Here is a 24,584-nt window from a genome sequence, read left to right on the forward strand (position 1 = left end):
CCTTTGCGGCCATGTATAATCTTAGTAAATGATTTCAGCCCTCGTCTTGATCGCCAGCCCTGTCCCAAGCATGTAAAGCCACTAAACGACACAGTGCCAAGGTGTGACCATTACATTGTGTGTTGGCCTTCACCGAGCTGCTGATCCTAGGCAGGATTAATACCGCCAGCCCTAGTTCATTAGTCTATGTCACCATGATGGCCATTGTAACTGAGGATCAGCTTCTAATACTGGTGTTGCAAAGTCTTCTGAGTTTCCTATGAATTTAATATCTGTTTCACATAGGGTGAATGCATGCCATATGAAATGACTGTTTCCTTAAATCACTTCACATCTAATATTTCTATAGGATTTAACATCTTCATAACCTTGGGGGTGCTTATTGTGTACGGGTAGACCTTGCATAGTAACTGGGTAAACTGAGGTGGACTTTTTAACAGCCGTGGGTCACCCCTCTTCAGTTTCCTTATTCTTGGTCTAAATTCTTCCACCTGTGTCTGAGTATTTTTCTTGTTTTCATCTATAAGTCTTTCTGAGGCTTGTCTCTTATCAGTCCACTTTTCTTATTTGGCACAAAAAAACCACTATGGCTATTAAGGATAAAATATGAACTACCAGACTGATAGTAATTATAATCAGTACTATGTCAAATCTCAATTAAGTCATTTATCTTTTCATTTTGTGCTTTTATTTTCAAGCCATCTAAAGTAGCATTAAATGGAGTCCTAATGCCCAATATTATATTTCCCATTTTCACATGGGAAAGATTCTCCCTTTTAATATTATTTAACTCTGAGGATTTCCCAAGTACTTTTCCAAATCTGATGACTTATTAATTTGTCCACAGCTTGTATGATTTCTTTGTTCATGTGGTCATGCTCCATGTTGGGTGCCAAATTTTGTTTTTTAACTAAATCTTAATCATTCAGTTTTACCATGCTTATGAGTCACATGCTGGGGTGAAAACCATGCATTAGCCAAATTCTGTGACCATTCCATTGGTCCCCACAGTTCAATAGGTGCATCTTTTATGGGACGGGTGAGCAGTTAGACAGTTTGAGATATTTCCTCAGTGCAAAAGGCACAGACCCCTTTGTTACCACACCCTGGTCATGAGAGAATTCAGATAGGAACCAATTCTACTGTAATACCTTTCCTTTCATGGCTAAGCCTGCCTTTGAATGGATCCAATCCATTATTGTAAGGGGTGCCCTTCTGACCATAGGGTGGTTGGCAGTGACCAAGTATAAAGTTCTGTGTGCCTTGTAAAATATCCAGATTTGTTTTGCAAAGAGACAGTATTTATTCTCTACATGAAGTGCGTTTGCGATAGAAGCCACAAAGCCAATGCTGGTAGCTTCCTTGCTTTCTGACGAGTCCCCAGTTACCAGGATATGAGATGAGCATAAGTTCACCAATAAATATGATATCCGTAACTAGGGTATGTAGCGGTTCCCAATTAAATCTACTTAAGTATGTGGCGGCTATGCTCTCTGCCCCACACCTTCTCAGGCACAGTGGCTCTCTTCCTCCTCCTGGCATGGTGGACCTCCTCCTTCCTCTCCTTCCTCCCTGTCTCATGAACAGGAATCCTCCAAGTCCCATCTCCATCTGCCTTACCCAGCCACTGGCGTCCAGCGGCTTCATTTACCAATCAGAACCAACTGTGGGTAGGATCCCTCAGTGTCTCACACGTGATTCTTGTGTAAACAGTTTTAGGGACCGAAAGTAATCCAGTACAAGCAGCATTAGGCCAAACCCACCACAGGGGCATCGTTTGGCTCAGAATTGGTCAGGGTTGCGTGCACAGATGAGTTCACTGGCATTTGCAAAGCGATTCCCTTTGGACATTAGTTGCCTTTCTAGTAACCCTGTAGAAGGTGGATTTGGGTTTTTTTTTTTTTTTTTTTTGTATAATAATCTAAATGTTTTGTAATTTTTCTAGTATGTAAACCTATCAATTAATACCAAACAATTAAAATGTCCTTTTTTAAAAAAAATTTTTTTATTACGTATTTTCCTCAATTACATTTCCAATGCTATCCCAAAAGTCCCCCACACCCTCCCCCCACTCCCCTACCCACCCATTCCCTTTTTTTGGCCCTGACGTTCCCCTGTACTGGGGCATATAAAGTTTGCCAGACCAATGGGCCTCTCTTTCCAGTGATGGCCGACTAGGCCATCTTTTGATACATATGCAGCTAGAGTCAAGAGCTCTGGGGTACTGGTTAGTTCATAATGTTGTTCCACCGATAGGGTTGCAGATCTCTTTAGCTCCTTGGATACTTTCTCTAGCTCCTCCATTGGGGGCCCTGTGATCCATCCAATAGTTGACTGTGAGCATCCACTTCTGTGTTTGCTAGGCCCCGGCCTAGTCTCACAAGGGACAGCTATATCACGGTCCTTGCAACAAAGGCTTGCTAGTGTATGCAATGGTGTCATCGTTTGGAGGCTAATTATGGGATGGATCCCTGGATATGGCAGTCTCTAGATGGTCCATCCTTTTGTCTCAGCTCCAAACTTTGTCTCTGTAATTCCTTCCATGGGTGATTGTTTCCAATTCTAAGAAGGAGCAAAGTGTCCACACTTTGGTCTTCGTTCTTCTTCAGTTTCATGTGTTTTGCATCTTGTACCTTATATCTCACTATACTAAGTTTCTGGGCTAATATCCACTTATCAGTGAGTACATTTCATTTGAGTTCTTTTGTGATTGGGTTACCTCACTCAGGATGATGCCCTCCAGGTCCAACCATTTGCCTAGGAATTTCGTAAATTCATTTTTTTAATAGCTGAATAGTACTCCATTGTGTAATTGTACTACATTTTTTGTATCCATTCCTCTGTTGAGGGGCATCTGGGTTCTTTCCAGCTTCTGGCTATTATAAATAAGGCTGCTATGAACATAGTGGAGCATGTGTCCTTCTTACCGGTTGGGACATCTTCTGGATATATGCCCAGGAGAGGTAATGCAGGATCCTCCGGTAGTACTATGTCCAATTTTCTGAGGAACTGCCAGACTGATTTCCAGAGTGGTTGTACAAGCTTGCAATCCCACCAACAATGGAGGAGTGTTCCTCTTTCTCCACATCCTCGCCAGCATCTGCTGTCACCTGAATTTTTGATCTTAGCCATTCTGACTGATGTGAGATGGAATCTCAGGGTTGTTTTGATTTGCATTTCTCTGATGATTAAGGATGTTGAACATTTTTTCAGGTGTTTCTCAGCCTTTCGGTATTCCTCGGGTGAGAATTCTTTGTTCAGCTCTGAGCCCCATCTTTTAAGGGGGTTATTTGATTTTCTGGAGTCCACCCTCTTGAGTTCTTTATATATATTGGATATTAGTCCCCTATCTGATTTAAGATAGGTAAAGATCCTTTCCCAATCTGTTGGTGGTCTTTTTGTCTTATTGACGGTGTCTTTTGCCTTGTAGAAGATTTGCAGTTTCATGAGGTCCCATTTGTCAATCCTCGATCTTACAGCATAAGCCATTGCTGTTCTATTCAGGAATTTTTTCCCTATGCCCATATCTTCGAGACTTTTCCCCACTTTCTCCTCTATAAGTTTCAGTGTCTCTGGTTTTATGTGAAGTTCCTTGATCCACTTAGATTTGACCTTAGTACAAGGAGAGAGGAATGGGTTGATTCGCATTCTTCTACATGATAACAACCAGTTATGCCAGCACCATTTGTTGAAAATGCTGTCTTTCTTCCACTGGATGGTTTTAGCTCCCTTTTCGAAGATCAAGTGACCATAGGTGTGTGGGTTCATTTCTGGGTCTTCAATTCTATTCCATTGGTCTACTTGTCTGTCACTATACCAGTACCATGCAGTTTTTATAACAAATGCTCTGTAATAAAGCTTTAGGTCAGGCATGGTGATTCCACCAGAGGTACTTTTATCCTTGAGAAGAGCTTTTGCTATCCTAGGTTTTTTGTTATTCCAGATGAATTTGCAGATTGCTCTTTCTAATTCGTTGAAGAATTGAGTTGGAATTTTGATGGGGATTGCATTGAATCTGTAGATTGCTTTTGGCAAGATAGCCATTTTTACAATGTTGATCCTGCCAATCCATGAGCATGGGAGATCTTTCCATCTTCTGAGATCTTCTTTAATTTCTTTCTTCAGGGACTTGAAGTTTTTATCATACAGATCTTTCACTTCCTTAGTTAGAGTCTTGCCAAGATATTTTATATTGTTTGTGACTATTGAGAAGGGTGTTGTTTCCCTAATTTCTTTCTCAGCCTGTTTACTCTTTGTGTAGAGAAAGGCCATTGACTTGTTTGAGTTAATTTTATATCCAGCTACTTCACCGAAGCTGTTTATCAGGTTTAGGACTTCTCTGGTGGATTTTTTAGGGTCACTTATATATACTATCATATCATCTGCAAAAAGTGATATTTTGACTTCATCTTTTCCAATTTGTATCCCCTTGATCTCCTTTTGTTGTCGAATTGCTCTGGCTAGGACTTCAAGTACTATGTTGAAGAGGTAGGGAGAAAGTGAGCAGCCTTGTTGAAAATGCTGTCTTTCTTCCACTGGATGGTTTTAGCTCCCTTGTCGAAGATTAAATCCCTGATTTTAGTGGGATTGCTTCAAGCTTCTCACCATCTACTTTGATGTTGGCTACTGGTTTGCTGTAGATTGCTTTTATCATGTTTAGGTATGGGCCTTGAATTCCTGATCTTTCCAAGAATTTTATCATGAATGGGTGTTGGATCTTGTTGAATGCTTTTTCCGCATCTAACGAGATGATCATGTGGTTTTTGTCTTTGAGTTTGTTTATATAATGGATTACATTGATGGATTTTCGTATATTAAACCATCCCTGCATCCCTGGAATAAAACCTACTTGGTCAGGATGGATGATTGCTTTAATGTGTTCTTGGATTCGGTTCGCGAAAATTTTATTGAGGATTTTTGCATCGATATTCATAAGGGAAATTGGTCTGAAGTTCTCTATCTTTGTTGGATCTTTTTGTGGTTTAGGTATCAGAGTAATTGTGCCTTCATAGAATGAGTTGGGTAGAGTTCCCTCTACTTCTATTTTGTGGAATAGTTTGTGCAGAACTAGGATTAGATCTTCTTTGAAGGTCTGGTAGAACTCTGCACTAAACCCATCTGGTCCTGGGCTTTTTTTGGCTGGGAGACTATTAATGACTGCTTCTATTTCTTTAGGGGATATGGGACTGTTTAGTTCGTCAACTTGATCCTGATTTAACTTTGGTACCTGGTATCTGTCTAGAAATTTGTCCATTTCGTCCAGGTCTTCCAGTTTTGTTGAGTATAGCATTTTGTAGAAGGATCTGATAGTGTTTTGGATTTCTTCAGGATCTGTTATGTCTCCCTTTTCATTTCTGATTTTGTTAATTAGGATGTTGTCCCTGTGCCCTCTAGTGAGTCTAGCTAAGGGTTTACCTATCTTGTTGATTTTCTCAAAGTAACCAAGTCCTCCTTTGGTTAATTCTTTGAATAGTTCTTCTTGTTTTCACTTGGTTGATTTCACCCCTGAGTTTGATTATTTCCTGCTGTCTACTCCTCTTGGGTGAATTTGCTTCCTTTTTTTCTAGAGCTTTTAGATGTGTTGTCAAGCGGCTAGTATGTGCTCTCTCGCGTTTCTTCTTGGAGGCACTCAGAGCTGTGAGTTTCCCTCTTAGAAATGCTTTCATTGTGTCCCATAGGTTTGGGTATGTTGTGGCTTCATTTTCATTAAACTCTAAAAAGTCTTTAATTTCTTTCTTTATTCCTTCCTTGACCAAGGTATCATTGTGAAGAGTGTTGTTCAGTTTCCACATGAATGTTGGCTTTCCATTATTTATGTTGTTATTCAAGATCAGCCTTAGGCCATGGTGGTCTGATAGGATACATGGGACAATTTCAATATTTTTGTATCTGTTGAGGCCTGTTTTGTGACCAATTATATGGTAAATTTTGGAGAAGGTCCCGTGAGGTGCTGAGAAGAAGGTATATCCTTTTGTTTTAGGATAAAATGTTCTGTAGATATTTGTCAGATCCATTTGTTTCATAACTTCTGTTAGTTTCACTGTGTCCCTGTTTAGTTTCTGTTTCCATGATCTGTCCATTGATGAAAGTGGTGTGTTGAAGTCTCCCACTATTATTGTGTGAGGTGCAATGTGTGCTTTGAACTTTACTAAAGTGTCTTTAATGAATGTGGCTGCCCTTGCATTTGGAGCGTAGATATTCAGAATTGAGAGTTCCTCTTGGAGGATTTTACCTTTGATGAGTATGAAATGTCCCTCCTTGTCTTTTTTGATAACTTTTGGTTGGAAGTCGATTTTATCCAATATTAGAATGGCTACTCCAGCTTGTTTCTTCAGACCATTTGCTTGGAAAATTGTTTTCCAGCCTTTCACTCTGAGGTAGTGTCTGTCTTTTTCCCTGAGATGGGTTTCCTGTAAGCAGCAGAATGTTGGGTCCTGTTTGTGTAGCCTATTTGTTAGTCTATATGTCTTTTTATTGGGGAATTGAGTCCATTGATATTAAGAGATATTAAGGAAAAGTAATTGTTGCTTCCTTTTATTTTTGTTGTTAGAGTTGGCATTCTGTTCTTGTGGCTGTCTTCTTTTTGGTTTGTTGAGGGATTACTTTCTTGCTTGTTCTAGGGCGTGATTTCCGTCCTTGTATTGCTTCTTTTCTATTACTATCCTTTGAAGGGCTGGATTCGTGGAAAGATAATGTGTGAATTTGGTTTTGTCGTGGAATACTTTGGTTTCTCTATCTATGGTAATTGAGAGTTTGGTCGGGTATAGTAGCCTGGGCTGGCATTTGTGTTCTCTTAGTGTCTGTATAACATCTGTCCAGGCTCTTCTGGCTGTCATATTCTCTGGTGAAAAGTCTGGTGTAATTCTGATAGGTCTGCCTTTATATGTTGCTTGACCTTTCTCCCTTACTGCTTTTAATATTCTCTCTTTATTTAGTGCATTTGTTGTTCTGATTATTATGTGTCGGGAGGAATTTCTTTTCTGGTTCAGTCTATTTGGAGTTCTGTAGGCTTCTTGTATGTTCATGGACATGTCATTCTTTAGGTTTGGGAAGTTTTCTTCTATAATTTTGTTGAAGATATTATCCGGCCCTTTAAGTTGAGAATCTTCATTCTCATCAACTCCTATTATCCGTAGGTTTGGTCTTCTCCTTGTGTCCTGGATTTCCTGGATGTTTTGAGTTAGGATCTTTTTGCGTTTTGTATTATCTTTGATTGTTGTGCCGATGTTCTCTATGGAATCTTCTGCACCTGAGATTCTCTCTTCCATCTCTTGTATTCTGTTGCTGATACTCGCGTCTATGGTTCCAGATTTCTTTCCTAGGGTTTCTATCTCCAGCGTTGCCTCGATTTGGGTTTTCTTTATTGTGTCTACTTCCCTTTTTAGGTCTAGTATGGTTTTGTTCATTTCCATCACCTGTTTGGATGTGTATTCCTGTTTTTCTATAAGGACTTCTGCCTGTTTGGTTGTGTTTTCCTGTTTTTCTTTAAGGACTTGTAACTCTTTAGCAGTGTTCTCCTGTATTTCTTTAAGTGAGTTATTAAAGTCCTTCTTGTTGTCCTCTACCATCATCGTGAGATATGCTTTTAAATCCAGGTCTAGCTTTCCGGTTGTGTTGGGCTGCCCAGGACTAGGTGGCGTGGGAGTGCTGCGTTCTGATGATGGTGAGCGGTCTTGATTTCTGTTAGTAGGATTCTTACATTTGCCTTTTGCCATCTTGTATTCTCTGGAGCTAGTTGTTATAGTTGTCTCTGGTTAGAGCTTGTTCCTCAGGTGATTATGTTAGCCTCTATCAGCAGACCTGGGAGACTAGCTCTATCCTTAGTTTCAGTGGTCAGAGTACTCTCTGCATGCAAGCTCTCCTCTTGCAGGGATGGTGCCCAGATATCTGGTGTTTGAACCTGCCTCCTGGCAGAAGTTGTGTTCAACTCACCAGAGGACTTAGGATCCTGTGTGGGTCCTTGCGGGTGTCCGGAGACTCCCCCAGGCCAGGGACCACGGTGCTGCAGTGGGCCAGCCGGAAGGGACTTGAGCCCTGTATCAGGCCGGGTTACCTGCTTCCTTAATTACTGCAGTCTCTGGTCCTGCGCAATTGGATTGGAGCAGGCGCTGTGTTCCACTCACCAGAGGTCTTAGGATCCCGTGGCGGATCCTGTGTGGGTCCTTGCGGGTGTCCGCAGACTCCCCCGGGCCAGGGACCACGGTCTTAAATGTCCTTTTTATCTAAGAAGAAAACTTAAAAGGTAATGTCAAAGATGGAGTGGGCCATGTGGCCATTTATGGTCTAATATTCTAACATGAAATTAAGACACATGGTCTAAAAATACCCAGTTTTCATTTCATGCCAGTAAGGCAAATGTACTTTTGGTAAATTATCATTTGAAGATAATTAGTATTTTTTGGTTTTATTTTTTCATGCCTGATCAAATGAAAGGCATTTGTTATGTCTTTATAAGTTAGTTTGGACTGATTGACCAAGCTGTCTGATGAACTATTGGCTGTCCTTAGGAGGTCTCTCCTGCTTAAATCTAATCTTTATCAGTCTTGATGGTACCCATAACTTTCTTCTTCTGTAGAAACAAAGACAAAACCTCTTCCCCAGTGTAGCACATATCCTGGGTTCCATTCTGAGGTCAACATACCTTAAAATATACAGGATGATTTAATTCAGCAGTGGTTTCTGTTATCCAGTGTCTCTCCATAGCTGCTGGTTCTTTCTTATTAGCATTTAAACATTTAAAGTTAATAAAGGACTATGTAATCTGTCTCTGGGGGTCTTTATTACCCCTGTCTGTTTATTAAGCATATCTTTTAAAGTGTGATTAGATCTTTCTATAACTTCTTGTCCTATAGAATTGTGTGGTATGTCTGTAATATGCTTTATGTTGTAATATGCAAGAAACATATCCTGGAGCATTGTCAGTTTTAATTTGTACAGGTATCTTAATAATAGCCGTAACTACTAGTAAATATGTAATTATAGTATTTATCTCCTGAAGAGGCCAATCTGGATCCCAACATTCTGGTGAGATGATTGTTACATCTGCTTCTGTGTCTACTAAACCTTTAGTTTCAATGCCATTTATTTGTATTTTTAGCTTTGATCTCTGATCATTTACAGCATTTTGCCAAAATACTTGTTTTCTGGTCTCTTCTGAATTTTTTGTTGTACCAATTGAAGCTGCTCTGTCCTTGATTATATTAGTAGGCATTAAATCTTTTAATTGGTCTGTGGATGAGTTTCTCTGATCCTGATAGGGTTATTTTGCCTGTGCCTTGTTAACCTGCATTCATTTGTCCAATACCCGCCTTTGCCACCTCTTCTGCATACTCCATCCAGAAATCTGGGACCATCTTTTTGGATTGATCATCTCTAGAAAAACCATTGTTTCTAGGAATGGTTTGCCCATAATTCCTTTTCAAATGACCTAGCTTACCATAATTAAAGCATCTGCAATTTCAATGCGGTACTTAGCTCGACTCTTAGCTGTAAGAAACAGTAACCAGACTTGGTGTCTGCTTCTGTCACTTTTGACTTCTAACTACCATGCATATGTGCATCTCCATCCATGTTGGCTAGGCTGGTATCCAGATTGGCAATGCCCTGCCTGAAACTTGGCATCCAGCCTGATCTGCCTGAAAGTTGGCATCCAGCCTGATGGCCAGAGGCCAAGTGACAAGACAAGACCATTGGACGAAGAGAGGACTCCTTCATCACCTTCCTCAGTGAGACGGGCACTGGCAAGCATGTGCCTTGGGCAGTTTTTGTTGCCCTGGAAGCCACAGTTATTGATGAAGTTCACACTAGTCTCTACCACCAGCTCTTCCACCCTAAGCAGCTCATCACAGGCCAAGAGGATGCTGCCAGTAAATATGCCCGCGGCCACTACACCACTGCAAGGAGCTCATTGGCCTTGTCTTGGACAGAATTTGCAAACTGGCTAATCATTGCATAGGTCTTTGGGGCTTCTTGGTTTCCTACAGCTTTGGCAAGGGAACTGGCTCTGGAATGGAGAGGGTCTCTGTTGATTACCAAAAGAAATCCGAGCTGGAGCTCTCCATTAACCTGTCCCCTAGGTTTCCACTGCTATGATTGAGCTCTACACCTCCATGCTCATCACCCACACCACCTTGGAGTTCTCTGATTGTGCCTTCATGATAGACAGTGAAGTCATCTATAACACGTCTAGAAACCTCAATACTGAGTGCCCGACTTAGACTAACCTTTATCGCATTATTAGCCTGATTAGTGTCTTCCAACACTGCTTCCCTCAGCTTTGATGGAGCCCTGAATGTTGATCTGACAGAATTCCAGACCAGCCTGGTGCTCTACCCTCACATCCACTTCCCTCTCGCCACTTATGCTCCTGTCATCTCTGCTGAGAAAGCCTACCAGGAGCAGCTTTCTATAGAAAAGATTACTAGTGCCTGCTTTGAGCCAGCCAACCAGAAGGTGAAATGTGATTCTTGTCATGGTAAATACATGGCTTGCTGCCTATTGTACCACAGTGGTATGATTCCCAAAGATATCCATGCTGCTATTGCCACCACCAAGACCAGGTGCAGCATCCAGCTTGTGGACTGGTACCCCACTGGCTTCAAGGTTGGCATTAATTACCAGCCTCACTGTGGTCCCTGGAGCAACCTGGCCAAGGTCCAGAGAGCTGTGTGCATGCTGAGCAACACCACAGCCATTGCTGAGGCCTGGGCTCCTGTAGACCACAAGTTTGATCTGTTGCATGCCAAGCGTGCCTTTGTGCACTGGTGTGTGGGTGAGGACATGGCTGCCCTAGAGAAGGGTTATGAGGAGGTTGGTATGGGTTCTGTTGAAGCTGAGGGTGAGGAGGAGGACAGGGATACTAGTTGCTGCATCATGTTCAGTTCCAGCATTGGTAACAGGCATCCATGCTAGTGTGTCATTTTGTTCTGTGATCACTTCTGCATGTGTACTCTAAGATTTTTTTCCATGATGTCTCAAAGTAAAAGCTTTAAGGGGGAAAAAAATCTCCCTATTTATAATTTGGTTTTCTTTTTCTCTTTTTTTTTCTCCCCTCCCCCCCTCTTTTCTTTTCTTTTCTTTTCTTTTCTTTTCTTTTCTTTTCTTTTCTTTTCTTTTCTTTTCTTTTCTTTTCTGTTCTGTTCTGTTCTTTTCTTCTCACTCTCTCTCTCTCTTTCGTTACTTTTGTTATCTAGCCACTTTGCTGAAGGTGTTTTTCAGCAGTAGGAGTTCCTTGATAGAATTGTTAGGATCATTTATGTATGCTATCATATCATCTTCAAATAGAGATACCTTGGCATCTTCCTTTCCAGATTGTATACCCTTGATCTCTTTTACCTGTCTTAGTACTCTGGCTAGAACTTCCAACACTATATTGGATAGCTGCAGAGAGCAGCCTTGTCTTGTCTTTGATTTTAGTGGAATTGCTTTAAGTTTCTCTCCATTTAATTTGATGCTGGCCATTGGCTTGCTGTATGTTTCCTTTACTGTATTTAGTTATGCACCGTGTATCCCTGATCTCTCCAAGACTTTTAACATGAAGGGGTATTGGATTGTGTCAAAAGCTTTTTCAGTATCTAATAGATAAATGCATTTGTAGAGGAATAAAATCACATTTAAAATCTTGGCCTTCCTCATTCCTAGAATAGCAGTTATAGTAATTGACACAATTAAGAACAGATCCTACTGAGTTTGGAGGGATACTGACTAGGAGTGACACGTCAAAGTCTGAGACAAATCATAAGGAAAACTTAGAAGTACAAGTTGGCTTCACAAGCCTGGAAAGGTGTGAGCTCCAACCTCCCTGCTGAGTATCAGTTCCAGCCGGCGCTCACAAGTTTTCCCATCAGACCTTGAGTGGGGTCAGTGTTTCTGGGAAGTAGTCAGAAGGCTCTCCTGCCAGTCATTGGCAAGCTCAGCTACTCTGGAATATAACTACATGTGAGATTTTTCTTCCTGAACATAATTTCAGCCTTACCAGAAAGGTTAGGAGATTGTAGACAATTCCCAGGTATCTCTCATACAATTCTATAGAGTTAACGTTTTAACACATGGACTCTACTTCTGCACGTTTCTCTCCTCATATATATTTATATCTCTTGCTATGTGAGTACGTTACAGACAGTAGTCTTTTATACAGACTCTTAAATGTCTAATTCTTAAAGCCAAGACTCAGTGTTATATGGTTAGGGTACAATTTTCAGAACTTAAAATTTAACTTTAATGTAGTACATAGTATTTTTAGTGTGTTGGTTAAAGTGTGGACATCTTGATGAATCATTTGTCAAAAGTTGAGGTTAAAATGTTAGGCCCTTGGTCTGCTTATGTTTCAGGTATGCATTAGCTCCTCCCCTTCACTGTGCAGCAGCTTCCTTTACAGATCCCCAGGTTGCTTCTTGCTCCCTATAACTGTGTTTTGGCTGTGTCCTGAGGTGGCTTTCTCCAGCTCTCCTAAACCCTGCACCCTTGCAGTGTTCGTCATGGTTGCAACCCCAAGGATGGATGCGGGTACCGTGTTCTTTCTGGGCACAGGGGAGAAATTTGCAGTTAGGGTCACTGGAGACTCACATCAGATGCTATTTTTTCTGTGGCCCCTTGGGTATTACTTATAGGCTTGAGGATTTACCCCGACAGTAATGAGCCGAAGACGAGATTTGAGGTAGAAGCAGCTAAGTGATAGTTCAGAAGAGGGACTGTAGTAAGCTCAGTGCTAAATTAGAAACCAAAATAGTTTAAAAACAAATCAGCAGTTTGATTTTAGCATCCACTCAGTCATGCATTCAAACTGATTTTCTTTAAACAGCAAAATACAAATGTTCAAACATTTTCCTTTTCATTAAACCTGTAGCACTCATCCCATGGATGCCAGCATCTCATGGCAAGATTGCCATCATGAGGAAGTGAGTGCCTGCTTCCCTCCGTCCCTCCCTCCCTGTCCTCTCTTCCTTCATTGTTGCTTGTTGAGCATCAGTGTAGCTAGCAATGTAGCTAATGTTGTACCTTGCCTGGAAGCTGGCATTGCCAGTCAAATAGGTAAAACAATTGAAGATTGAAAAAGTACTCCAAGGGGGGGCTGGGGCGATGGCTGGGTAAGAGCACTGACTGCTCTTCCATAGGTCCTGAGTTCAAATCCCAGCAATCCCACGGTGGTTCACAACCATCCGTAATGAGATCTGGCACCCTCTTCTGGCGCGTTTGAAGTCAGCTACAGTGTACTTATGTATAATAATAATAATAATAATAATAATAATAATAAATAAATCTTTTTTTTAAAAAAGTACTCCAAGAAAGGAGAGCGTGAATGTAAGTAAGTACTTGACCTTTAGTGTTATTTATGATTTTAAAATAAGTTAGGAAACCTAAATAATATTCCATTTATCTTCATCTATTTCCCTCCCCCACTCCTACAGTTGTATTTCTACATAAAAGACAGTGTGTCAGTCTTCTTGATTTAAAAACAAAAACAAAGCTTAGGTTCTCTGCTGGCTAAGTCATTGGTGCTCTGGAGACCAGGATACTAGAGGATAACCCTTTAAGACTTCTGTCTTTCTCCTCTTAACTCTTTCCAAATATTAGACAGCAATAAGGAAAAGTCACTGTAGTTACCAGTGTTACCCTCTGTCTGAAACAGGAAGAAAACTTAGGAAAACCTATAGACTTAATAGAATTGGGGCATACATTTACTCCACATTTTTAGGAAGTTTAACCCTTAAATTTGCGTTTTATGAAACTAAATGCAAACAGTGTCATCCATCCTGTATACAGTGACATGAAAATGAACATGTGGACGTGTCCCCTGAAGATAAGAAGACTGAAGTCTTCCTCTTTGGTAGCACTGAAGGAGAGAGCAGATGAGACATGCGAGTCTGTTCTTGTGAATCCAGCTTTGTGGTTTTCATCCTCATCGTTGATTTGTAGTTGAGGACTAGAGGGCATGCAGCTGATAAGTAGTGACATTTCTCTTGGGGTTTTCTTCCTCCTCCTCCTCCTCCTCCTCCTCCTCCTCCTCCTCCTCCTCCTTCTTTCCCCTTCTCCCTCTACTTCCGGAGTGCTGGGATTCTAAACTTGGGCCACCATGCCCAGCTTTCTTGAGTGTATCTTTATTTTTTTTTTAAGAAAAAAATATTTGACATCTATGAGTGTCTTGTTTGCATGTACGTCTGTGTGTCACATGCATGCCTGGTGCCTGAGGAAACTGGAAAATGGTGTTGGGAGCTTCAGGAACTGGAGTTACAGACAGTTGTAAGCCACCATTGGGTGCCAGGAATTGACACTGGATTTTCTGCAAGAGCACCCAGTGCTCATAACTGCTGAGCCATCTCTCCAGCCACCCCCACCCCCATATAAGCAGGATGTCATGTGACCCAGGCTTGTCTCAGGCTCACTACATAGCTGAGGCCGAACTGAGTGTTAAGATTACAGATATATTCACCATATTTGGTTTATGCAGTACTGGGGATCAAACCCATAGCTTTGTTTGTGCTAGACAAATATTCAACTGAATAATTGCCCCAGCTTCTTGAGTTTCAGTTTTTCTTTTCCCTCTCTTGTCTTCTCAGGAATGTACCCTTAGTCTATGGTGTGTTCTGCTTTTTTGATAGTTGTTAAAAATCAGTGCATTGGGCTGGTGAGATGACTTAACGGTTAAGAGCACTGACTGCTCTTCCAGAGGTCATGAGTTCCAATCCCAGCAGCCAAATGGTGGCTCACAACCATGTGTAATGAGAAACAAATAAAAACCTATGGGCCAGAGCAAGCAGGGCTGGAGTGAGCGGGGGCTGGAGCAAGAGGAAGAAGGGAAGGGGGTGAAAATCAGTGCATTGTAACATTGAACTCTTAAGGTACCTTAGTAGGTCATAAAAAGAGGAGATTATATATTCAGTCTGAATGAAATCTGGGCAGTCTGCGGATATAGCTCAATCAGCAAGGCTGACAGGGACAGGTTTTGCTAATGAAGACACCAAAATCAGGAAGTCACACTAGGCTGAGTAAGGCCTCAGAAGAGAACTGGTATATTTATTGCTAACCTGTTAGACTGCTGACCAGCTTGCCTTTCTTGGGATGTAGCTCTTGGTGATGCCCTCTTTGTAAGTAGAAGTGACACTTAACAAACCAGGATGCTGTTGCGTAGGTTTCCAGAAGTTCCTGGGTGTGTAGGCTGCTGGCCTTTGTGTTTGCTTTTATAGGCCATTTGGTATATAAGCTGGAAGAGGCTGTCAGAGAGTTGAGAAGTACCTTTGACTAGATGTGTGAGGTCCGTGGAAAGCTTAGGTGGCCTGTTTTACCTTTCTTGATTATTAAAATAGAATTTCAAATGGAGTTACCTAACTTGTCCTGAGCTGTTTGTATTGTACAAGGAATCAGTACAGACTGATTATGGATATTCCCACAGTAACAGGATAGTGATCGAAATCCAGTATTAAGCCCAAACTATGACAGCACCAGTTACCACATCATGTAGATGTGGTAGAATAAAGATGATTTTATATGAATTAAATTGCTATGATTACAGAAATCCAGAGTATTGTGAGCAGGTATGAGAGGAACACAGTCAAACATCATATAAATCATATTCCAAGAGCAGTGAATGAAGTTGCTTGACAGACATCTTCCTCAGAGACGCTGGTGATGGTTGTGGTCAGGGTCTGCAGCAATGAGAGGAGCCTTGCCTTCATGTCAGCTTGTGAGCCAGAGCTGCTTCCCTCCCTTGTTGTAGGACCACTGTGCCTGCATTTGGAAGAGCAGGAGAAACGCGTCCTCCTGGTAATAAGGTGCTCTTTGGAAGAGCAGCAATAGTCTTCACACGTGACAGCCGCCATGGGGATAGCGTTAGGATCGCAGGCAGGTTTTCCTGGCTCACAACCCAGCACTACAGAGTTCCAGCTGAGAAGGGGAAGTTCTGTGTTGGTTTTCCCATCTGTGAGATTCAGGAAATAATAATCCCTCTGTTGTGGCCTTGCAGAAATTGAGTTAACATACATGAAATGTTTAGAAGGTATATGTTGATAGTATGTACTTTGTTATCATTCAGTTGCTGTTATTGTAGAAACATACAAAGGAAGCCTCTCTAGTCATATATCTGCCTACTTTGATGAATGGTTTTAAAAATTATGTTGGAAAAGCCATGCGTGGTGACGCACACCTTCAGTTTCAACATTACTAAGGAGGTAGGAATGGAAGAATCTCTGTAAGTTTGGGCCAGACTGACCTATATAGCAAGTTTCAGGCCAGCTAGAACTACACAGTAAGACCCTGTCTCCAAACAAAACAAAAATACTGCATTGGCAGAAGGTTGCATGTTGTGTGATTCTATTCCTATGTCCCTGTACATGTGTATCTGCTGGAAGTATTCTAGAGATAGCCGAGGTGTAGACGTTGAGGACAGAGAGTGACTATGGCAGATGAAACAAGGGCTTGGAGGAAGGCGGCATGGCCCTAAAAGAGCAGATACGCCAGCTGGAGTAATGATGCCTGTGCTCCAGCACCTGAGCCTGTGCTCATTTTAGACAGAGAAATTCTGTAAGAAAAACAACAGACATGCAGTGTAAGGATTCTTGTGGTGATGGAGGTGTTTCATGGCTTGAAACATACCCATCCGACATAAGTTGCCTGGTGTGGGGACAGTGGGTGAAGAGTACATGAAATACTATTTCTTATAACTGTGTGTAAAAAGGACTTTAATTTTTTTCTTTTTTTAAAGATTTATTTTGATTTATTATATGTAGGTACACTGTAGCTGTCTTCAGACACCAGAAGAGGGAATCAGGTCTTGTTATAGATGGTTGTGAGCCACCATGTGGTTGCTGGGATTTGAACTCAGGACCTCCAGAAAAGCAGTCACTGCTCTTAACTGCTGAGCCATCTCTCCAGCCCAGACTTTAATTTTTTCAAAACATATTTAATAATGGTTTTTAAGTGCTTTAACTTCCCTTTTAGCCTACCACCTACAAGAGGTAGTAGGAAAGAAAGGATATGGAGGTGGAGGGGAAAGTGGACCTGTTTAGGAAGGTTCTTTGGAGTGACTCCCATCTGTGTTGTCTGGAAGTCGGCAGTTCAGTTCACAGGTCAGCAGCAGCAGCTCCAAACACTTCACAGATACATCAGCAGTCCAGTTTGGTAGTCAGGATAGCAACAGCGGTGACACGACCTACCAGAGATGTGTTCTCTACGTACCTTCACGGTGCAGAACAGTCCACTAGGGTCTTAGGGTAAAGAGAAGATAGATGAGTGACTGCTCGCTTGGTGCCTTGCAGGAAGTGGGCACAACAGAAGACAGCAGGGTGGGTGACACATGGGACCACAGCCACCTGCCTCCTGATCACATTGAAGGGTAGCTCAGGAGATGCCTTTTCCTGATCTTTCCCCCAGTCAACTCCCTTCACTCTTGTTGTTGTTGTTTTTGGTTTTGTTTTGTTTTGTTTTTGAGACAGGGTTTGTCTGTGTAGTCCTGGCTGTCCTGGAACTCACTCTGTAGACCAGGCTGGTCTCGAACTCAGAAATCCGCCTGCCTCTGCCTCCCAAGTGCTGGGTTTAAAGGAGTGTGCCCGGCAATTCTGTTCACTCTTAAGGGTGGGTTTTCTCCTTTGTGTGTTGTTCACACTCTACTCATCATCCATTTACTAGGCTGTAGATTGTACATAGGATAGATGCTTAATGTTGGTTGACATTTGTCATGGCCCTGCACAGATGGTCATTAGTTATACAATTCAAATAAACTGGGGATGTTACTAAATGAGATGTGATTCTGAGAAAACAATGAATTAATGAAATTGTTAGGCAAATGGATGGAACTAGAAAATATCCTGAGAGAGGTAACCTAGTCACAAAAGAACACACATGTTATGCACTCACTGATAAGGGGGTATTAGCCGAAAAGCTAGGAATACCCAAGATACAATTTATAGACCACATGAAGCTCAAGAAGGAAGACCAAAGTGTGGGTGCTTCGGTCTTTCTTAAAAGGGGGAACAAAATACTCATGGGAGCAAATGCAGAGATAAAGTATAGAGCAGAAACTGAAGGAAAGGCCATCCGGAGGCTGTCCCACCTGGGGATCCATCCCATATACAGTCAGCAAACCCAGACACTATTGTGGATGCCATCAAGAGCTTGCTGACAGGAGCCTGATATAGCTGTCTCCTGAGGGGCTCTACCAGTGCCTGACAAATACAGAGGTGGATGCTCTCAGCCAACCATTGGACTGAGCTCAGGGTCCCCAATGGAGCAAGTAAAGGAAGGACCCAAGCAGCTGAAGGGGTACAGTCCCATAGAAGGAACAACAATATGGAACCAACCAGCACCCCCAGACCTCCCAGGGACTAAACCACCAACCAAAGAGTACATACACATGGAGTGACCCATGGCTCCAGCTGCATATGTAGCAGAGGATGGCCTTGTCGGTCATCAGTGGGAGGAGAGGCCCTTGGTCTTGTGAAGTTCTATACCCCAGTGTAGGGGACTGCCAGAGCCAGGAAGTTGGAGTGAGTAGGTTGGTGAGCAGGGGAAGGAGGAAGGGATTTGGGGGGGGGGGGGGGTTAGAGGGGAAACCAGGAAAGGGGGATAACATTTGAAATGTAAATAAATATCTAATAATGAGAATGAACTTTGTTACTTTTCATTTATGTTATTAATATAAGAGTTTCCTTAGTTTAAAAAAACAGCAACTTGACCTAGTCAACAATGAATACTCAATGAATACATTGATTTGCATGACTCTGTTGGACATGAGTCACTGGAACACAGTCAGGCTGAAGGAGAGGATGAGGAAGTAGTATTAGTTAGGTCACCTTGCAGTCTGGGCGACCTTATCCAGATGTCCAGTGTGTGTAGGTACTGTGGAGGTAGAGGACTCTTCCCTCCAAACTCCAGAGGACCTGGGGTGATCACAGGACACCTACCCTTTCTGTGCTGTATATGGGTTTGTTGGGTGCCTAGAGAAATTTTTATGGTTTTGGTTTTGAATATGCATTAGAGAAGTAGTATGCAATTTAAAATCTCCTTTCTTAAAAGTTCATGATTGTGTGTGTATACATATATATTCATAAGTAGAATGAATTGGAATGTGTCACATTCCATAGGAAAACTCAAAAAGATATCTAAAAAGTCGTATGTGCTGCTACTCGTAATAATGTCTTCTAGTCAAGAGATGCCTTTACCGTGCTGGGGTCAGCCTAGAGAGAGCCCTGGGCCCTGGGTTCAGCGGGATGGACAAGGCACCTTCTCCAGTGCTTCCGTGACCACAGTCAGATGAGAGCATTTACCCTCTAGAAGATTCTGCTGTGTTTTGGTTTTTGAGTATCCCAAGGGCAAGAGCCCCTCAAAAGCTTGGTGCTACCCCACCCAATTTCCCCATCTTCTTTACCAGCACAGAGAAGAGCCAGATGTCTGTGTTGAGTTTATAGGGTCTGTGGAAGGATGAACCCCGCCCTCGTGTACCTAAGAGCATGGGAAGCCACCCCAGAAAATAGCTTGGAAGGTGGGCGGGGTTAGTGGCTAGCCTTGTGCTGCCCAGCGGGCTGCGAACAGGTGAGTGTTAGGTGGTTAGGATCTAGGATTGGCATCTAGCATTCTTCACAGGAGAATCTTAGTCTAGAATGCCTCTAGAATCTAGGTCTGTCCATGCAGTGTTTTGTTTTTTAAGTTTGCTATTCTAGGGTCATTAGACCCTAGAATATAATACATTTATAAGAAAGGGAAAATCCCATTTGAATTAAGTACAAAAATAAGTTTTTAGTGGATAATGAGGGAGCTCACTGTCTTGAAGGTTTTGGTCCCCCCCCCCTTCTGTCTGTCTTTCTTTTTTGGGTACACAGAATAAAATGCCAGATCTAATCCCTCCACATGCTCCAAAAGCAACGCGTAGGAAGGAGCCTGTGAAACAGGCCCTTTTCAAGTCTCTTTTATCAGTTTTTCCAGGGAGAGGCTGGTGGGTTTCGCGGACAGAGGTTTTTAGCGGCTTAAGCTCCTGTAAATGGTGGAGGGAGAGACAGCAGTGATGTGTGAGGGTTCATTAATTATTGCTCTTACTGATGGCTGCACAGGCTGTTGGGATCATAAATGTCAATCTGTCAAGAGACTGTGATAGGTCTGAAAAAACTGATTGAGTACCTCAAAGCTGCCATGGAGCGGAGACAGACAGACAGGCTCCTCTGTTTCTCGCCTGTGTGCAAGGTGTGGATGAAGGGGGCTGCTTCTTTGTCGTTCGTTGTCTCTAGCTTTGGGGTTCTGTGCTGTGGGCTGCCTGGAGCAGAGGGTGTGAGGCCCCTGAGTTGTCAGCAGGCCACAGCCACTGTTAGCAGCCTGGAGTGGGCGTGGGCTGCCAGCCGTACAGCGCCAGGAGAGTAAGAGAGACGGGATGCGGGCTTTGACAGGCCTGACAGAATTCATTTGGAAAACTTCAGGAGAGAACATGAGTAATAAAGACAGGAACAGTGACAGAATGGAGCAAACGTGGATCTCTGTCAGAGACAAACAGTTTGAAAAGGAGCAGCCCTGTTTGTTGCCGTCAGGCTGCCGTTGTAAATGTATGCCTTACTTGAAAGACTCAGTGCTAGTTACTGTCTGCTCTTGGCTAGCAGAGTCCAATTAGAGGAATTTCTCTCTGTAGACATTTGTTTTTTAAAAACACTGCACTTGTTTCCTCTGTCACATGATGAGCAGTGGCTGTCTTCAGACCAAGCAATTGGACACCAGTTAAATAGGTGAAAGTTTTCTATAAGGTCTCACGTGGTGTCTTTGTCATTGCTAAACACTGGCCGAGAAGAGGGGTCTACAGCGTTGAGGGCCTGGCATGGGGTGTGCAGCCAGCGTGGGCATACCCAGCCTGGAGTAGTTCTCTGGGGGGAGCTCACTGGGAAAATGTGCTTTGTTGGCTCTTTATGAAGGACCTTAATTAGAAGTCACTCGGAACTCCTGGGGTGGGAACTGTATCAGCCTTGGCACTGCCACTCCTCCTGCTGCTAATGAGCGTGCTCCCCTCTGAGGCGCTTTCTTCTGACAGTTACAGCTGAGTGTGAGAGTTATTTCTGTTCACCTTGCTCTCCGCATTTAACCCTTACTGCTCAAGTTCAGCATATGCAAATAGATTAGTTAGATGGTCTCTGCCATTGATCCCCAAGCTGAGAATGCTACAAGTTAGAGGGGCTGAATCTCAGAAGCAGAAGGCAGATAATCAAGGTTTGATTTTTTGTTTTTTCCTTTTTACTGTTAACTCATTTTTAGGTCTTTTCTGAGAGCTTTTTTTTTTTAAACTGACTTAAAATTTATAATTGAATAGTTGAATTATTTAGGTCATTATTATGTAATTAGAATCTGTACAATAGACATCTGTTTCTCTTATTTAGGTAATTTACCCCACGGCACAAGGTTTCATTAAATAATTAGCAGAGGAGATATAAAATTCTTCCATAGCCATGATGCTGAGCCTGTAGACTTCTGTTTATTTCATTAGCTTCTAATTAAAACACCAAGTTGACCTGTGAGAAAAATGTTGGAGAGTGACTTACTTCACGGAGAAGTGACATGCAGTGCAATCAGCCTTGGCGGCAATGCAGCAGACAGTGGGAAGTTTCAATCCTCACCTCCTCACACCAGGGAGCCTTAGAGGGCGCTAGGGTCTCTTCCCATTTAATGTAAGGCCATCAGTGAGGGCCGAGGAAGTCAGTGTATCCCAGAGCCTTGCTGCTGAGGGTCTTAGTGTCTGGGAAGAGTGCCTTAGTTCTAAGAGTGCAGTCTGCTGAGTGGGTCATCTTAGTGGAGAGCAGTGGTTCTCAGCCGTGGGTCTTTCTACCCCTTTGGAAGTCAAATGACCCTTCCTCAGGGTCACATGTCAGATATTCTGTATATTAGATATTTATAATATGATTCACAATGGCAGCAAAATTACAGTTATGAGTTGGCCACAGGGTAATTTTATTATTGGGGGGTCACAGCATGAGAAAGGTTGGGACTACTGCTGTAGTCCTGTAAGACTGATGCTCACAGCACAGCTGTGCATAAATGGTTTGGTTGTCCACTTACACAGAAGTGAGGGCACGGCTCTTGGAGAAACGACTAGGGCCCAATGGTCGTGTAGGATGGCCAGTCCTTTGTAGGCAGAAACTGTTGGTAGAATCAGAAGCCTTCCATAGGCGCTGCTGTTTGAGAATACCTCCTTTGTGTTTTCTACAAGAACACATGCAATCTTGGTGTCTAAACGGCTAAAGGGAATCTCAGCATTGGACCACGCACATTTGTTCCCTAGCATTCTTGTTGGCACTGTTTGACACATGATCTGATTAGATGAAAGTAAGAAAAGAGATCCAGCCTGGGCCCTCCTGACTTGGAGGGGCTCCACCAAAGCAGGTTTGGTGAAGATAGATACCTTGGTAATAAGACCATGCAGACACGAACTTTGGTCGCAGCCACTTCGACATGCAATGTGAATACTTTTCTTCACAGCACCTTCTTGATGCCATTGAGTGCTGCAGGGCTCCCCTCCAGCATTATTGACGCCTGAAACCAGAAGTGTGTGTTCCCCAGTAGGAGGCACACTTGGCCATTTGGGCCAGAGTCCTCAGAGAAGCTGTGAAGTCCAGCTCTGTGATTTTACAGAGGGGTGGAGGTGAGAGAGGCCCATGGTCTGAAGGGTCTTTTTTTCTCTTTTTACATTATAAATACATTAGCACCATGTGTAGCCTCTTATGTTTAGCTTGCTTGTTCATTCATTCAATTGGCAGGGTCTCACTTTGTAGCCCAGCTGACCTGCAAGTTGCTATGTAGACCCAGATGGCCTTGAGCTTCCAGAGATCTGGCTGCTTTTACTTCCCAAGTTAAAGTTTTCAGTCTGGAGAGAAGGCTCAGAGGTAGAAGAGCTCTTCCTTCTCTTCCAGAGGACTGGGGCTGAGTTCCCAGAACCTACACAGCTGGTTTGTAACTACTATAACTCTCCTGGCCTCAGAGGCCTTCCACATACATGTGGTGTGGGCAACACACACTCCTCTCCTCTCTTTCCTCGCCACTCTCTCTTCTTCCTTTCTCCTCTCCTCTCCTCTCTTTTTCTCTCCTCTCCTCTCCGCACCCTCCTCAAAATAATTTAAAAGAGGTTTTCCACTTGTCTTCATTGTGTATGGACCACACCTCTTATCTCAGGTTAAGGGACATTACTTTAAAAAGATATTCTTCAACTAGGACATGCAGTAGAGGGTTTTTGTTAGGTATCTAAATAGGGTTATTATCACAAATAGCACCATTTTTGTTGAAAAGAACCCCCAGGAGAGCAGTGTGGCTCACTCGAGGTGAATTCCTTTTGTCGGGCTGTTTTGTAATGATTTACATTTAGATTGTTGTTTTTGCTTTTGCCGAGGCAGGAGGGGGGGTGTCTGGCCTGTGTGGTGGCCTTAGTCACTGCACTAACGGTCTGGGCAGCTTGGTTCAGCAGAGCTGGGGAATAGGCTCAACTTGCTCTCTCAGTTGCTCTCATGGAGGGCTTGCTCAGTTGGTTTGTGTTGGGGAAATGTCACACAGGGCTGAGAGCAGCGTGAGCTGGCAGCAGAACCTGTGCCTCTGAAGAATGGTGCGGGGCGTCCATCTCAGGTGGCAGGGGCCAGAGCGGTGGACACGCTGTCTATTCCACACCGGACAGGCTGGGGAAGGTACAGAGATAGCCTGTGCCAACGTGTCCCAGCATGCTCCAGCTTCCCCAAAAGTCCCTTCAAGTAGAGAGCAAGGACTGGTAGAGGGTTCGCTCATCCTTCTAGTGCCCGCTTGTAGCCCAGGAGGCACAGTAATCACTAAGCAGGTGAAGACCCCCCGTAGCTCCCCCCACCAGGAGAGCTAAGGACATTTGGTTTTCATTCCTGTGACAGACACCCAGCAGGCAAGGGTCTTAGGGTTGGTTTGCGTGTGGTTCCAGAAGTTCCAGTTTCTGCAGAAGGGAGGGTGTTTTCTTTACATCGCCTTCTTGGGGCCATTGAATACTGCAGGGCTCCCCCTCTTCAGCGTGCCCACATCCTGGTAGACGGGGAGAGTCCAGGGCAAGAGTCCTCCAAGTGACACACCCCAGTGACCTCTCTCCCTAGCCAGACCCTGCCTTGCATAGTTGGACCACTTCCCACCCAGTCTCTATAGCTTGACTACACTGATGCAGTGCTCACAGAGTCTCAGCTCCCTCACAGACACAGCCAGCGTGTGCTGTGCTAATTTCCTAGTGTCTGCTGTCTAGTCGGGGTACAGGACTAGCCCTCATGGGGCATGCCTCCCCACAGGGGGATGACTAAGGCAGAAGAGAGGACAGGGACAGGTGCTCCGTCCACACGGGTCAGTCCGGGAATAAGACTTAGTTGAACATTTGACTGGAGCAAAGACTTAGAAAGGTTCCATGTGGCCCTGGGTGAGCAATGCTGTGGGGAAAGAACATGGCAGTTCAGAGAGTAGAGGTCAAGGCAGTCGGGAGACAGATGTGGATGGGGCAAGACTCAGAGGGAAGAGAGGGTGCAGGTGGTCGTGCAGGCTCTCGATAGGTGCTTCTTTGAGGATGTCAGTGGTTGGAGGCAGGACAACTTGGGGGTCACTTGGTTGCAGTGTGAGGAACTAATTGGAGAGACTTGTGT

At 43.3% G+C, this 24,584-nt stretch overlaps 1 protein-coding gene and 1 pseudogene across 5 annotated transcripts in view; both read left to right on the plus strand.

Annotated features, from left to right (window-relative positions):
• Zfand3 (zinc finger, AN1-type domain 3) overlaps positions 1–24,584 on the plus strand; it is a 205,785-nt gene that overhangs the window by 162,890 nt on the left and 18,311 nt on the right. The window lies entirely within an intron of this gene.
• On the plus strand, positions 9,505–10,861 carry Tuba-rs1 (tubulin alpha, related sequence 1; annotated as a pseudogene).

The sequence above is a fragment of the Mus musculus genome, chromosome 17 (assembly GCF_000001635.26).
Source record: "Mus musculus strain C57BL/6J chromosome 17, GRCm38.p6 C57BL/6J".
Classification (NCBI taxonomy): domain Eukaryota; kingdom Metazoa; phylum Chordata; class Mammalia; order Rodentia; family Muridae; genus Mus; species Mus musculus.